This window comes from Herpailurus yagouaroundi, unplaced genomic scaffold (assembly GCF_014898765.1).
Source record: "Herpailurus yagouaroundi ecotype Mexico unplaced genomic scaffold, PumYag 192, whole genome shotgun sequence".
Taxonomy (NCBI): domain Eukaryota; kingdom Metazoa; phylum Chordata; class Mammalia; order Carnivora; family Felidae; genus Herpailurus; species Herpailurus yagouaroundi.
In genome coordinates this window covers 14,965,260-14,980,349 of record NW_024412423.1, presented here as the reverse complement: position 1 = coordinate 14,980,349, position 15,090 = coordinate 14,965,260, and the positions used below count along the sequence as shown (strand labels likewise).

At 40.8% G+C, this 15,090-nt stretch overlaps 1 long non-coding RNA gene across 6 annotated transcripts in view; it reads right to left on the bottom strand.

The window, feature by feature from the left end:
* Positions 1-15,090, bottom strand: part of LOC121010642 (uncharacterized) — a 178,873-nt gene that overhangs the window by 79,623 nt on the left and 84,160 nt on the right. For all 6 annotated transcript variants that reach the window (XR_005781307.1, XR_005781305.1, XR_005781309.1 and 3 more), the window contains one exon: positions 5,650-5,780. This is a non-coding gene — a long non-coding RNA (uncharacterized LOC121010642). The remainder of the gene's footprint in view (positions 1-5,649; positions 5,781-15,090) is intronic.

The following is a 15,090-nucleotide window of genomic DNA, read 5'->3' as shown; positions in this document are numbered from 1 at the left end:
TGGGGGGCAGATTCCAATCTCTTAGGGCTCAGCTCAGTTCAGAAGCTCCATATACCACTTTTCTGCAGCTTCCTACTCCAGCTCTCTAGATTTCACTCCCCAGCCTTTTCCCCATGTCAGGAGTTGTATCCCAGGTGCTGGTGCCAGGAACTTTAGGGACCCCAATTCACCAGATCTCTTACTTGTCATCCCCTGGAAGAAGAGCCTCCTTCCATTTTCAGATCTCAGCCTAGGTTCAGATCCTACCACCAAATAAGTGAAAGGGGAAGAAAAACTCACCAACTGCTATTACAGGGTCTCTAACGCCTACACCCCAAAGTCTGTTTAGGTACAAGGAAGTTATCTACTTTGATGTATAAAGCCAAATGTGAGAATTTTGAAAGACTTCCCGGGATCCCCTTCATGTGTGCTAAAAATGCGTTAATTATATATTCACATACACTAGCAGTGAAAGTGGTTGCTTCTAACAGTAAGGAAATGGGATGGGGGGGGGGACAAAGTCAAAAAACAGTTGTTTTTTCATAAGACAACACACAGAACTCTCTGAATCTTTAAAATATGACCATTTATAGACTTGACAGCATAAAAAACAAAAAACTGAGAGTAAATACTACTTCGATACAAAACAAAACAAAAAAAGATTTGCAGAGAAGTAAATCACATACAGACCCAGGAAAAAGAATGGCTTCAGAATTCTCAGCAACCACACTAAAAGCCAGAGGCAATGGAGAAAGGCTTTCTAGTTTTTGAGGAAAACGAGTTTCCAAATTAGAAATCTGTTCCCTTTCAAACTCACATGTCTTGCAGTAGAATCACGATACCTATAGGCATACAAGGCACATTGGCCAGGTTAGACTAACACAGCAGAAGTTACTCTAGATACTTCTATGGTTTAAATGTTTGTGTCTCCCCCTCACCGCCCAAACTCACGTGTTGAATTTTTAGAATTTTAGAATTTTCTAACCCCCAATGCGATGGTATCAGAAGGTGGGGGTGCCTTTGGGAAGCGATGAGGTCACGAGGTGGAACCCTCAAGAATGAGAGTGATGCCCTTCGAAAAGGGCTCCCTTGTCCCTACCACCATGCGAGGGCACACTCAGAAGTCAGCAGTCGGCAAGCTGGAAGGGGATTCTCATCAGAACCTGACCTTGGACGTCCAGCCTCCCGAACTGTGAGAAATACATTTCTGTTGGCCTTAAGTTTGTGGTATTCTGTTATAGCAGACTATAACAGACTCTAACACACCAATTTAAGCCAAAGGGACAAGTTACAAGATACAGAGAGTGCACAGATTGGGAGAAAATGGACTGTACTTCCAGGACTGACCCCCCAGCACAGGTCTGCCCACTGAGGGAGTCAGTGCCTCGGACAGAAGCCACCGCATCAGGATGCTGCCATCACCACAGGCACCAGATCCAGGCTCTGCCTCTGCCATCACCAGGAGGCTGCAAAATCAGACTCGTCAGTCACACGCTGGATTCCAGAACCCTGCTGGGCTGCCTCACCCAGAGATTCCCCGGCAAGTGGAAGCCTCGGCCCTGACTCTTTCCCAAGTAATACGGCTGGGGATCCAGATTCTCACTCTGGCACGGATGCAGCTGAGTGGTAGGATCAAAATCACAGGTCTGCAATCCAACAACCGGAGAACGACCTGAACAGGGTTCTTTGTTAAGAATATAGAATTTATAGGGGCACCTGGGTGGCTCAGTTGCTTAAGCATCTGACTCTTGATTTCGGCTCAAGTCATGATCTCAGGGTTCGTGGGATCGAGTCCTGCATCGGGCTCTACACTGACAGCACTGAGCCTGCTTGGGATTCTTTCTCTTCTTCTCTCTCTGCCCTTACCCCACTTGCACTCTCTCCCTCAAAATAAATAAATAAACATAAAAAAAAAAAAAAAACAGAGAGACAAGCTGTTCACAGAGTCATAATAGTTAAAGCTCTAGAGGTGTCTGGGTGGTTCAACCAGTTAAGTGTCCAATTCTTGATTTCGGCTCAGGTCATGATCTCACGGTTTGTGGGATCAAGCCCCATGTCGGGCACTGTGCTGATAGCACGGAGCCTGTTTGGGATTCACTCTCTCTGTCCCTCTGCCCCTCCCCACCTCAAAATAAATACACAAATATTAAAAAAAAGAATATAGAATTTATAACACGGGAAACTGTTAACAAAATGGGAAGAGGTATTCGAATATTTGGGGCTGCCTAAATGGCAAATGATCACCACACCCACACTTAAACTTAACCTCCTACGGACTCTTTCTTGGGAAGCAGCCAAAAGAGACTGCTGGTGTTTCAGCACCAAACAAGGGTAAGTTTCAAGAAAGAGAGAGATACAAAATTAGGAAATGGGAGGCCTAACACGGGAGGCAGGCAAAAGAAGTTGCCGAGATGATAAGCAGGAAAATGAAGTCTGCACAGAGGGATGGGTATGGGGAAGGGAAAGAATCTGCTAGATTACCTGATGTTTTCAACTCTTATCAAAGTATTCAGAGAATTGTGGGAGGCACAGAGAGCGCTGAACACTTGGGGGTGGGGAAGGCAAGTATTAACCCTAAGAAAATACAAAGAGATCTAAGAAAGGAAATATGAGGGGCGCCTGGGTGGCTCAGTCAGTTGAACGTCTGACTTCGGCTCAGGTCATGATCTCACAGTTCCTGGGATTGAGCCCCAAGGCAGGCTCTGTGCTGAGGGCTCAGAGCCTAGAGCTCACTTCACATTCTGTGTCTCCCTCTCTCTCTGCCCCTCACCCCACCCTCACTCTGTCTCTCTCTCTCAATCAAAAATGAATAAACATCAAATTTTTTTTAAGAAAGGAAGTATGATCTTAGCATGCTATATGTCTCAGGCATGAACAGGGTTTGCACACACATGATACTGTGGACACGCCATATTGATGATGGAAGGGATGGTGGATGTACATCAGGAGGCTAGGGTAAGAAGGAAGAAAGGACACACTGGAAGGGAGAATACAGTGGTGTACAGATGCGAGCTCTTCATCTTCTAATTTAGGAAGCCAAGCATAGTATGTAACTTTTAAAAACCAAGAAATACTAAGAAAAGCATGTTACTTAGAATATGGAAATAAGGGGCGCCTGGGTGGCTCAGTCGGTTGAGCGTCCGACTTCGGCTCAGGTCATGATCTCACGGTTTGTGAGTTCGAGCCCTGCATCGGGCTCTGTGCTGACAGCTCAGAGCCTGGAGCCTGCTTGGGATTCTGTCTCCCTCTCTCTCTGCCCCTAACCCACTCGCATTCTGTCTCTGTCTCTCTCAAAAACAAATAAACATTAAAAAAAATTTTTTTTAAATGTGGAAATAAACACTTCAAGAAGGTTTTTAAAAATTTTTTAATTATTTTTTAAGCAAGGTTGTTTTTTTTTTTAAGTTGAAAATTGTTGCCGTGGGGCACAATACTGGGGTAGGAAAGGGTGAAGATTGCTATTTTTTTTTTTTTAAGTTTACTCATTTACTTTGAGAGAGAAAGAAAGCTTACGTGGGAGAGAGGGAAAGAGAATCCCAAGCAGGATCCTCACTGTCAGCGCAGAGCCCCAGGCAGGGCTCAAACTCATGAACTGTGAGATCATGACCTGAGTCAAAATCAGGAGTCAGACACTTAATCCACTGAGCCACCCAGGTGCCCCAGAGATTGCTGTTTTTCAATGATAAGCCTGATAGCATTATTTCACTTTTAAAGTCATGTACATACATACATATGTCCATATACACACTTATACATACATGCTCATACATATTAATTAATAATTTTAAATTAAATGCAGAAAAAACACCTCTTGAGGTTCATTTGTAGCCTTCCTCTCTTAAGATTCCTGCAACTGCTGTCTCAGATTCTCTCCCCTTTCTGTTGCTACACCTGCTCATTCTATAAACCATTCTCTACTCCTGTCAAGATGACAAACTACATTAGCCACTGGCTCCTTCCTGAAAATCAACCCTAAAGAAACTACAGAAGCCGGAGGGGAAACTCGAATTTGAGGAACTAACAACAAAGAATAAAATAAAATAAAGCACTATAAAAAGTCTCTGGGAAGTCTGCAGACTCAGGAAACGGATGGGGGCGGGGGGGGGGGTGGTGGTTGGCAGGGACATGGCAGGGGGTTGGTGGGGAGAATGGCTTCGGCCTGGGGAGGGCAGCCAGAGGAGGACAACTTTCTGTTGCTTCTCCCCGAGGTGGACAATCAGTTTGTTAATCACCACAGAAACTGGCAGCAACAGCTGAGACTGCAGGGGTCAGCAGGGTACAACAAGGGCAGAGCAAAAGCCCCACGGAAGTGAGGAGGGATGAAGAGAGGGAATGTGCCCTGACCAGCTACCCTTGGGTATTCACCACTGGATCCCTCCCACTCTGAACCCCCAGGGCAAGGAGAACAAATCAACAGAGACTGTAATATTTTCAGAGCCTAGAGCCTGTTTCCCATTTCCCTTAAATAGGAAATACACACTAGAGAAGTTATTTCTGGATGGTGGGCAAATGGGAATGATCACCAACAGTTCTGTGGCCCCGGGGCTCTCTTCCCTGGCTTAATTCACTTACAGGTACGTCAATTAGAGTCTGGGCTGGAGCCATGTCCCAATCCATAACCATGCGTAGTAGCTGGTAGTCAAAGGGAGCAAGAGATCTTGGGGCCGAAAAAGACAAAAAAACAGAAAGAAAAAAAAAAACCCAGAAATCCATGTAAGGATTACAGCTACTATGTTAGAAAGATAGGCAAATTCGACAGTATAGACCACATGAATCAGAATTATGCCAAGAGATGGAATGAGAAATTAATGACAACAAATACATTAAGAAGTTAAGGCTGATGTGGGCAGCCTGGGTGGCTCAGTCAGTTAGGCGGCAGGCTTTGGCTCAGGTCGTGATCTCGCAGTTCGTGAATTCGAGCCCACATGGGGCTCTGTGCTGACAGCTCAGAGCCTGGAGCCTGCTTTGGATTCTGTGTCTCCCTGTCTCTGTCTGCTACTTCCCCACTCGTGCTCTGTCTCGCTCTCTCTGTCTCAAAATTAAATAAACATTAAAAAATTAAAAAAATAAATAAAAAAAGTTAACGTTGATGTAAGCAACATGAAGTAAGAATAAGAAAACATTTAAAAAGGACCAAATTGAGAAGCTCCTGGGTGGCTCAGTTGAGTAAGCATCAGATTCTTGATTTGGGCTCAGGTCATGATTTCATGGATCATGAGATCGAGCCCTACATCGGGCTCTGCACTAACAGTGCAAAGCCTGCTTGGGATTCTCTGCCTCTAAATAAATAAACAAACAAACAAACAAACATTTTTTTAAAGGGGACCAAACTGAATATAAGGTATGAAATAAGTAACAGCTGAAGTAACTAAAACACTAGTTAAGATATAAAGCAAGATGGATAAAGGTGATGAATAAATCAGTGAGTTGAAAGCTCAGATGGACAAACTCTCCTAGAGGTCAGCAGTAAAGGGTAAAGAGAGGAAATACAGAAGAGAGCTCGAAGACGTGGAGGGTAGGAGCAAGAGTACTAACATGTATGAGCACTGGCTTTGTGGCCGCTTGACCAGGCTGACCCTGGTTTCCCCAAACCCCATTTCCTGTGCATTTCCATTTAGATGGGCCATAAGCAAGATCCCTGTGAAAGGTTTGCAGGGCACTGTCGCTCACCTGCCAGCTCACCTCACGACTGTGAAGCAGCCGGGGAGTTTCCAACAGCTGCACCTTCTGCAGATCCCCACGAAGATTCACTGACCCCCAGACCAGGGGTGTTTGCTAATCATGATATAAGGCTCTAGTTTCTGTAGGAAACATGTAAAATCAAGATTAGAGGCAACAGGAACTAAAAGGAGTTTTGGTCTGTCCTCACAGGCTCCGGCTTGTGTTTATGGGTTCCGGCTTGTCTTGATCACCCCCTCTTTACTTCCGTCTTTTATTCCAAACCTCCTGACTCCAACACTCGACGTAAACACCATAGCCTTATAAAGACTCTTTAACCAGTGTTCACATTTCATAAGGTCAAATCCCTGCAATATATATACTCCCCTTCCCTCAAAGGGGAGTATATACTCATATTACATTATCTCAAATAGGTGTTTTTGGATATATTTGTAATGTATTTGGATATATTACAATTTTATATATATTTGGATAAATATAAAATATTTGGATATATTTGTAAATTTGTTCCTTTTCTCACTCTGGTCCTTAACAGGGACTTTGTCACCTTTACCATATTTCTTGAATATTGAGTACTGCTTCCAATACATGTTTTCAGTATAATGTCATTCTCAGTCTTATCTGAAATAAACAAACAAATATATGTATATATATAAATATATCTATATTTTAACAATATAATATAATATATTATAAATATAATTATAACTAATATATTATAAATTATAATATAATATAAATATAAGATATTTATATTTTAACAATAAATATACATATATTTGTTTATTTCATATATTTATATGTGTGTGTGTATATATATGTGTATATATATATATATAAATATATATATATATTTAAGCCATTACATTGGAAAGACAATTTGAAAGATAAATATAAAATCTAGGTTAAAATTTATTTTTCTTTAATATTTAAAAAGTATTTTTCCATTTGTCACCTTGTGCCCACTGTCTAACCTAATTCTTGTTCTCATTGATGATCTCTTTATTTTCTCTAGAAATTTTTACAATTCTTTCCTCATCTTTGAGGTTCTTAAGTTTTATTTTGATGTTCTAGGTTTGGAGTTTTCCTTATCTTATTTTAACCAGTCCCCTCTTTCTGTATTTGGGAATAATAGAGTTCACTTAGAGAAGCAGAACCATTAGGACGTGTGTGTGTGTGTGTGTGTACAATAATAATTTTATATATATATATATACACACACACACACACACACACACAAAACACTAAATTATTTGTTTAGTTAGAAGAAATATACAGATATTGATAAGTTCAAGAAATTAATAAGTAAACATGAATAAGGGTCTTAAAGGCTGCCACACTTGAACAAAAATAAAATAATTTTTTGAGCCAGGAGAAAACAAAAAGAAAATGCAATAAAATATGAGATATGGTAGGAGAAGTCATTTCTAATACAACAGCAATTACAATAAATGTAAATGGAGTTAACTCACAAATAAAAAACAAGTATTCTCTAATAGTATTAGGATATAAAAATAAAATCCAAAACCATGTTGTCTATGAGAAATATTCATAAAACCAAAAGACGCACGAAGAAAACCAGCAATGATAGTAGCTGACAAAAAATGAAGTTGATGTAAAAGGTAAACAAAACAGGGGCGCCTGGGTGGCTCAGGCAGTTAAGCATCCGGCTTCGGCTCAGGTCATGTGAGTTTGGCTCCGCATCTGGCTCTGTGCTGACAGCTCAGAGCCTGAAGCCTGCTTCGGATTCTGTGTCTCCCTCTCTCTGTTCCTCCCCCACTCACACACTGTCTCCCTCTCTCTCAAAAATAAATAAAGATAAAAAAAAATTTTTTAAGGTAAACAAAACAATAAAGCAAGAAGATATAACCATCACAAACATATATGAACCTAATAATAGGTTACAGTAACTGACAGCATACAGAGAGTAACATAAAAATAGTTGTAATTTTTAATACCCACTTATCAGAAGTGTATTAAGTAAACAAAAATTAAGCAGATTTTTATCTAAACGGTATAATTGGTAGGCTTATACTATTAATTATACTGTTCACATCTTTGATAGGTATGTTCTAATGGTATGCTGTGTATAATAAATATCTTCATATATATATATATATATGTCATAATAGTTCATGCAACAAATTGCAAATATACATTTTTAGAAACACCCACAAAGTAACATGAATGTATCAGGCCTACATGAAGTCTCAATAAACTCACCAGGAGCAATGTCTTATACATTACATCTTCCAAACATAATGAAATAACTTTAGAAATAAATAACAGAATTTCTTTAAATGTTCCATACTTTAAAAATACCACATTAATGGGGCGCCTGGGTGGCACCGTGGGTTAAGGGTCCAACCTCAGCTCAGGTCATGATCTCATGGTTTGTGGGTTTGAGCCCTCCATCAGCAGCTCAAGCCTGGAGCCTGCTTTGGATTCTGTCTCCCTCTCTCTCTGCCCCTCCCCCGCTCATTCTCTTTCTCTCTCTCTCTCTTTCTCTCAAAAATAAATAAACATCAAAAAAATTACGAAATTAAAAAAGCCACACTACTAAATAACTCATAGGTTAAAAATGAAATTATAATCAAAATGAAGAAATATCTAGAATTAAATGAGCATGAAAACACAAAATGTGTGGGATATAACTAAACAAATATTTAGAAGAGCATTTACACATGTAAATATGTTTATCAGGAAACAATAAAAGTTGAAAAGAAATATACTCAGCATCCAACTCAAGAACTGATCAAAAAGAACATCAAAACAAAGAAGAAAAAAGAATATAAGAAAGGATATAATGAGAAACAAAATAATAATTTTCTTACATGGAGGAAATTTTAATAAGAATAAAAGTTCTGTTTTTGAAAAGATTACCAAGATAAACCTCTGATAAGACTGATAGAAGAAAAGAGGTTAAAAAAAAAAACAACTAAGTAAAACCTGATCAAATAATGAAGATGAGGAAATAGAGATTTTGAAAGCAAAGATAGATAAAAGGCATAAATTTCTTGAAACTACACCAAATGCCAAACTGGCACAAGAAGAAAAACGTAATTTAAAACAGATTCACAAGGATTAAAGAAATTTAACTGGTAGTTAAAACTCCACCCCAAAGATCTCTAGACCTGGATGCTTTTAAAATGGACTTTGTTAGGGGCGCCTGGGTGGCGCAGTCAGTTAAGCGTCCGACTTCAGCCAGGTCACGATCTCACGGTCCGTGAGTTCGAGCCCCGCGTCGGGCTCTGGGCTGATGGCTCAGAGCCTGGAGCCTGTTTCCGATTCTGTGTCTCCCTCTCTCTCTGCCCCTCCCCCGTTCATGCTCTGTCACTCTCTGTCCCAAAAATAAAATAAACGTTGAAAAAAAAAATTAAATAAATAAATAAATAAATAAATAAAATGGACTCTGTTAAACCTTTACAAACACAATTCCCATGTTAGAGAAATTGTTCAAAAAATGCAAAAAGAAATGATAATTCTCAGTTCATTTTATGAAACTAATATAATCCCATTTCCCTTAAGGCTTATGGATTTTAAGCCATAATTCAGAAGACGTTCCCCACTCCCAGGTTATACAGGAATTTATCCACATCTTTCCTGGTCATTCCTTGTAAGGTTTCATTTTATTTTTACATTTATGTCTCTGATCCATTTGGAATTTATTCTGGTACGTACTGTAAATAATAGGTCCAATTTTCTCTACTCCCACAAGGCTGGTGTGCTGCAGCTGGCTCATGGCAGCTCATAAGAGCTGACTGTTAAATCTTCAGGAATTTTGTGAGCTGATGGTTAAACATAGCCATTATTACAAAATAGAGAAAATCGATTAAATCTAATCTAGAAAGAAAATCTAAATGGCTTTGAGTATGCTGATGACTTTTTAGATATAACACCAAAGGCGTGATCCGTGCGAGAAATAATTGCAAAGCTGGACTTCATTGAAATTAAAAACTTCATGGGGCGTCTGGGTGGCTCAGCCAGTTAAGCTTCCGACCTCAGCTCAGGTCATGAACTCGCAGTTCGTGAATTCAAGCCCTGCATAAGGCTCTGTGCTGACAGCTAGCAGCCTGGAGCCTGCTTTGGATTCTGTGCCTCCCTCTCTCTCTGCCTCTCCCTGGCTCGCACTCTGTCTCTCTCTGTCAAAAATAAAGAATAAATATTAAAAAAAATTCTTAAAGAAATTAAAAACTCCTGCTTTGCAAAAGACATTGTCAAGAGAATGAGAAGACAAGTCACAGACGGGGAAAAATTATTTGCAAAAGACACATCTAACAATGAACTGTGATCCAAGCTACACAAAGAACTTTTAAAACTCAACAGTAAGAAAATTTTAAAAATCTGATTTATAAAAGGACAAAAGACCTAAATAGACACCTCACCTAAGAAGATACACGGTCAGCAGATGAGCATTCGAAAGGAGGCTCCACATCGTGTGTCATTAGAGAAATGCAAACTGAAACAACAATCAGATACCACTAACACTTACTGGAATAGCCAAAATCCTCAACGCTGAAATCCCAAACACTCTTGTGAGGATGTGGAACAATGGAACTCTCATTCAATACTGCTGGAATGCAAACTGGAAGAACTTCTGGGGAAGACAGTTCAGCGGTTTCTTACAAAACTAAACATGCTCTTACCACGTAATCCAACAATGGCCCTTCTTGGTATTTATTCAAATGAGTTGAAAATGTACGAAAAACCTGCATCCAGATATTTATAGTAGCTTTATTTTCAACGGCCACAACCAAGATGCCCTTCAGTGGGCAAATGGATAAACTGTGGTACCTCAAGACAATGGAATATTACTCATTGCTAAAAAGAAGTCAGCCATTAAGCCATGAGATGACAGAGGTATTTTAAACACGTATTACGAAACGGAAAAGGCCAATCTGAAAAGGGTACTTACTGTAGGACTCTAAGTATATGACATTCTGGGTAAAGCAAGAGACAGGAAAAAAATTAAAAAATAAAAAGAAATCAGTGGTTGCCAGAGGTTAGGGAGGGAGGAAGGATGAATCAGAGAGCAAGAAGATTCTTAGGGCAGTAAAAGTATTCTGTATGATGCTATAATGGTGGATATATGTCGTTATATATTTGTCAAAACCCACAGACTCTACAACACCAACAGTGAACCCTAATGTACACTTGAACTTTGAGTGGCTATTATGTGTCACTGTAGCTTCATTAATTGTAACAAATGTACCAACCACTCTTGTGCAGGATGTTGATAGTGGAGGAGGCTCATGGGGGACAGGGTTATATATGGGAATTCTTTTTACTTTTCCCTCAATTTTACTATGAACCTAAAATGTCTCTAAAAAATAAAGTCTAGGGGTGCCTGGGTGGCTCAGTCACTTCAGCGTCTGACTTCTGCTCAGGTCATGACCTCATAGCTCGTGGGTTCGAGCCCCAAGTTGGGCTCTGTGCTGACAGCTCCGAGCCTGGAACCTGCTTCAGATTCTGTGTCTCCCTTGCTCCCTGCCCCTCCCCTGCTCATACTCGGTCTCTTTCTGCCTCAAAGATTAACATTAAATATTTTATAAATACAATAAATAAAAAATAAAGTCTCTTTAAAATAACAAAACCAAAACGAGACATTCTCTTCCTTCTATTTTATCGGCAGATATTGGAAAGCTGGGTCATGCCAGGTGTTGGTGGAGAGATGACAATATCATGCTTTGTTGGTGGGCACGTATACTGGTGCAACCCGGCAAATTGAAAGCACCATTTGGTCAGATTAAGTGTGAACATAACTAGAACCCATTCCTGAGGACCTATCACAAAGACAGTCTCACATACATCTATAACGGGACATACAAGAGGTTATACAATTCGAGGTTGTTCATAGGGACAGAACATTGGAGACTAGCTAGGTGCTCATTACCTGTGACTGAGGAAGCACTTAGAAGGCTACACACTTGAAATACACATGGAAACATGTATAATATTAAAAATATAGTGAAAAAAGGATACAGAATGAAATATAGAACACAGTACCATTAAAACTACATTTTTATATGGACCATCAAAGAACGCATACAAACTAAAAGATGCACATTAAAAAAATACATTGGAACAGTTTCCTATGTGGTAGGAGGGGACTAGGAGGAAGGAACGTGTATTTTAAAATAATAATAAGGCAGGGGCGCCTGGGTGGCGCAGTCGGTTAAGCGTCCGACTTCACCCAGGTCACGATCTCGCAGTCCGTGAGTTCGAGCCCCGCGTCAGGCTCTGGGCTGATGGCTCGGAGCCTGGAGCCTGTTTCCGATTCTGTGTCTCCCTCTCTCTCTGCCCCTCCCCTGTTCATGCTCTGTCTCTCTCTGTCCCAAAAATAAATAAACGTTGAAAAAAAATTAAAAAATAATAATAATAATAATAAGGCAGACGTCTGGGTGGCTCAGTTGGTTAAGTGTCCAGCTCTTGATTTTGACTCGGGTTATGGTCTCACAGTTCATGGGATTAAGCCCCCAAGACAGGCTCCACACTGACAGAGAGAAGCCTGCTTGGGATTCTCTCTGTCTCTCTGTCCCATCCCCGCTCACACATACCCTCTCTCTAAGTAAATAAACTTTTTTTTAAATGTTAATAAAGCTCGGAAGTGTGTGGGTGGCTCAGTGGGTTCAGCATCCAACTCTTGATTTCAGCTTAGGTCATGATCTCACGGTTCATGGATTCAAGCAGCTCTGCATCAGGCTCTTTGCTGCCAGTGCAAAGTCTGTTTGAAATTCTCTCTCTCTCTCTCTCTCTCTCTCTCTCTCTCTCCCCCTACCCCACTTGCTATCTCTGTCTTTAAGTAAAAATTTTTAAAAACTTAAATTTTGGGGCACCTGGGTGGCTCAGTTGTTTAAGCGTCCAGCTTCAGCTCAGGTCCATGAGTTCGAGCCCCACGTCGGGCTACGTGCTGACAGCTCGGAGCCTGGAGCCTGCTTCGGATTCTGTGTCTCCCTCTCTCTCTGCCCCTCCCCTGCTCATGCTCTGTCTCTCTCTGCCTCAAAAATAAATAAAAACATTTAAAAAAATTTTTTTAAATAAAATAACTTAATTTTTTTAATGTTAATAAAAAAAGAAAAAAGAAAAACTAAATAGTATCTTCGTGTAGACCAATGCTAACAATATGCCATAAACTGAAGGGTATGGTTAATTTAAATGCCTGCACCTGAAACCCAACTAAAGCCAGATGAAGACGATTGATAGATAGGAAGAAAGAAAGAAAGAAAAGAAACCATTCTCTGTCTACTTAGGGCTACTGAAATACCACCACGACCACCACCACCCCAGCGAGTTCCATTCTCAATCCACTTGACCTTGGTCTCCTATGGAACTTTGAAGCTCGGTATACAAACACGGTTAAGAAGGCCTTCTATTTCAGGAGGTAAATTCCATCCATCCAAACTTCTGTCATTTCAGTAAGTCCTCTCCCACTTTCCACACCTTGTGCTGCAATTTCTGGCTTCTCTGCTCCCTGCTCCTTACAAAGCTGATATGAACTACACAAATGGAAGAACAGAGGAAGGGTCTCCTTACAGAGGGGGAGAGAGAGCACTGCAGGGAGAAAGGACAGCACGTGCCAACCCACAGTGGCCTATAGGACACATTCGGAGAACTGCATTCAGACATTTAGAACTCTGGTGTGACTGCAGTTTGGAGTGAGAAACAGAGGCTCCCAGAGATGACGCTTCAGAGGGGAGACAGTGTCAGATCAATTCACAAGGGAACGTATGGGAGTCTAAGGAGTTTGAATTTGGACCGGAGGCAAATGCAAAGTCATTCAAGAAGGTTAAGCAAGAAAAGGAGTGACTTGATTGGATTTGTGTTTAGAACCATCACTCTGACAGCAACGGGGAGAAAAAGGAGGGCAGGAAAGGGGGAGCCAGTTAGAAAGACGCCTCAGTCATCCATAGAGCATTCATGAATTTAACAGAAGACCAAAGTAGTAGCCTGACTCTCTTCCTGGGTTTGGCATACACATGCAAAGCGACGGGGCTAGACAAAATGGTTTCCACAGGTTCCTCCCAGCTTTACGATTTTCAAATCCCACTTACTTTATATTTAATCAAAGAAGGGAGTGATGAGGCATAAGCTAGAGAAATTTGCAAATTTGTGCTCAATATGCAGAACTCACATTCAGCAGACAGGAGGCATTAAAGGCTATACATGACGCTGATTGCCTAGATAATTCTCTGTGATCAAGCACACTTTACAATTAATGATAATTTTTTTTATTCAGGTGAGATCTGCTGTTTCTAAAAGTTTTCATGTTTGAAATTTTATGCAAAAACTCTATCGAGTTTAATGCTGAATATTCTAAATAGCAGCAGAAATATTTTAACATCACTAGAGTCACTTCTGCGTCTCCCATCACAAATAAGATTGGATTTGATAGAAAAATCTAGGGCATTGCCATGACAATTACCAGGCTTAATCTTAGTTCCACTTAGGCTTTATATAACTCCAATCAGATAAAAAGCAGAGGGCTATGAGGGGCAGAGATGGGCGCTCACTTCTGCCTCTTGTTACCACAGTGTCCCGACTCCAACAGTAACGCAACATGACATTAAGCCACTGGTTCTCAGCCCTGGCTGCAGGTTAGAATTACCTGAGGATCTCTGACAAATTGCGGATGCCTAGGTCCTGTCCCTAGAGTTTCTGATTTAATTGGTCTGGAGTGAGAAGGCTTTAAAATCTTCCCAGGTGATTTTAATATGCAACCAGGGTTAAGAAGCACTGCACTAGGTAATTATCACAGCAATTCTCAAGGTGCCGCCCAGGGATGGCGAGAAGTTGGCAATGCCTTCCAAGTGGCTGCCGGTCTGGATTCGTGCGTGTTTGGATTCTTCCATGGTTTGGCAAAAACAATAGACCTATCACATTAAAAATAAATCAGCTCTATCATTAGCATTCCATCTAAAGGGCACCAGTGTTTTCACAAATCCTGTTTGATAGTTTTATAGAATTGTTTTAAATAGAGCAAGGGGGAGGAGGGGAGGAAGAGAAGGGAGGGAGGAAATGCAGAGGTCCTACCAAGAGTCTTCTCACGCAAGAGTCTGAGAACCTCTGGGTTGAACAAGAAGTTGGGTGAAGTGCAAGCAAACAGCAGTTGTTCAGGACACCACCTGCTTCCCTAATGCCCTCGGGGTATTTTGAGCTGTGTAATTATTATAGTCTTCTACCTTATAACACAAAATTGCCAGATTTTTTTTTTAAGGATCGTGGATTAGAACATTGCTAAGTGACCTATCAGGGTCTCTCCACGGTCTTCCTTTTTTTTTTTTTTTTTAATTTTTTTTTTTCAACGTTTATTTATTTTTGGGACAGAGAGAGACAGAGCATGAACGGGGGAGGAGCAGAGAGAGAGGGAGACACAGAATCGGAAACAGGCTCCAGGCTCTGAGCCACCAGCCCAGAGCCTGATGCAGGGCTCGA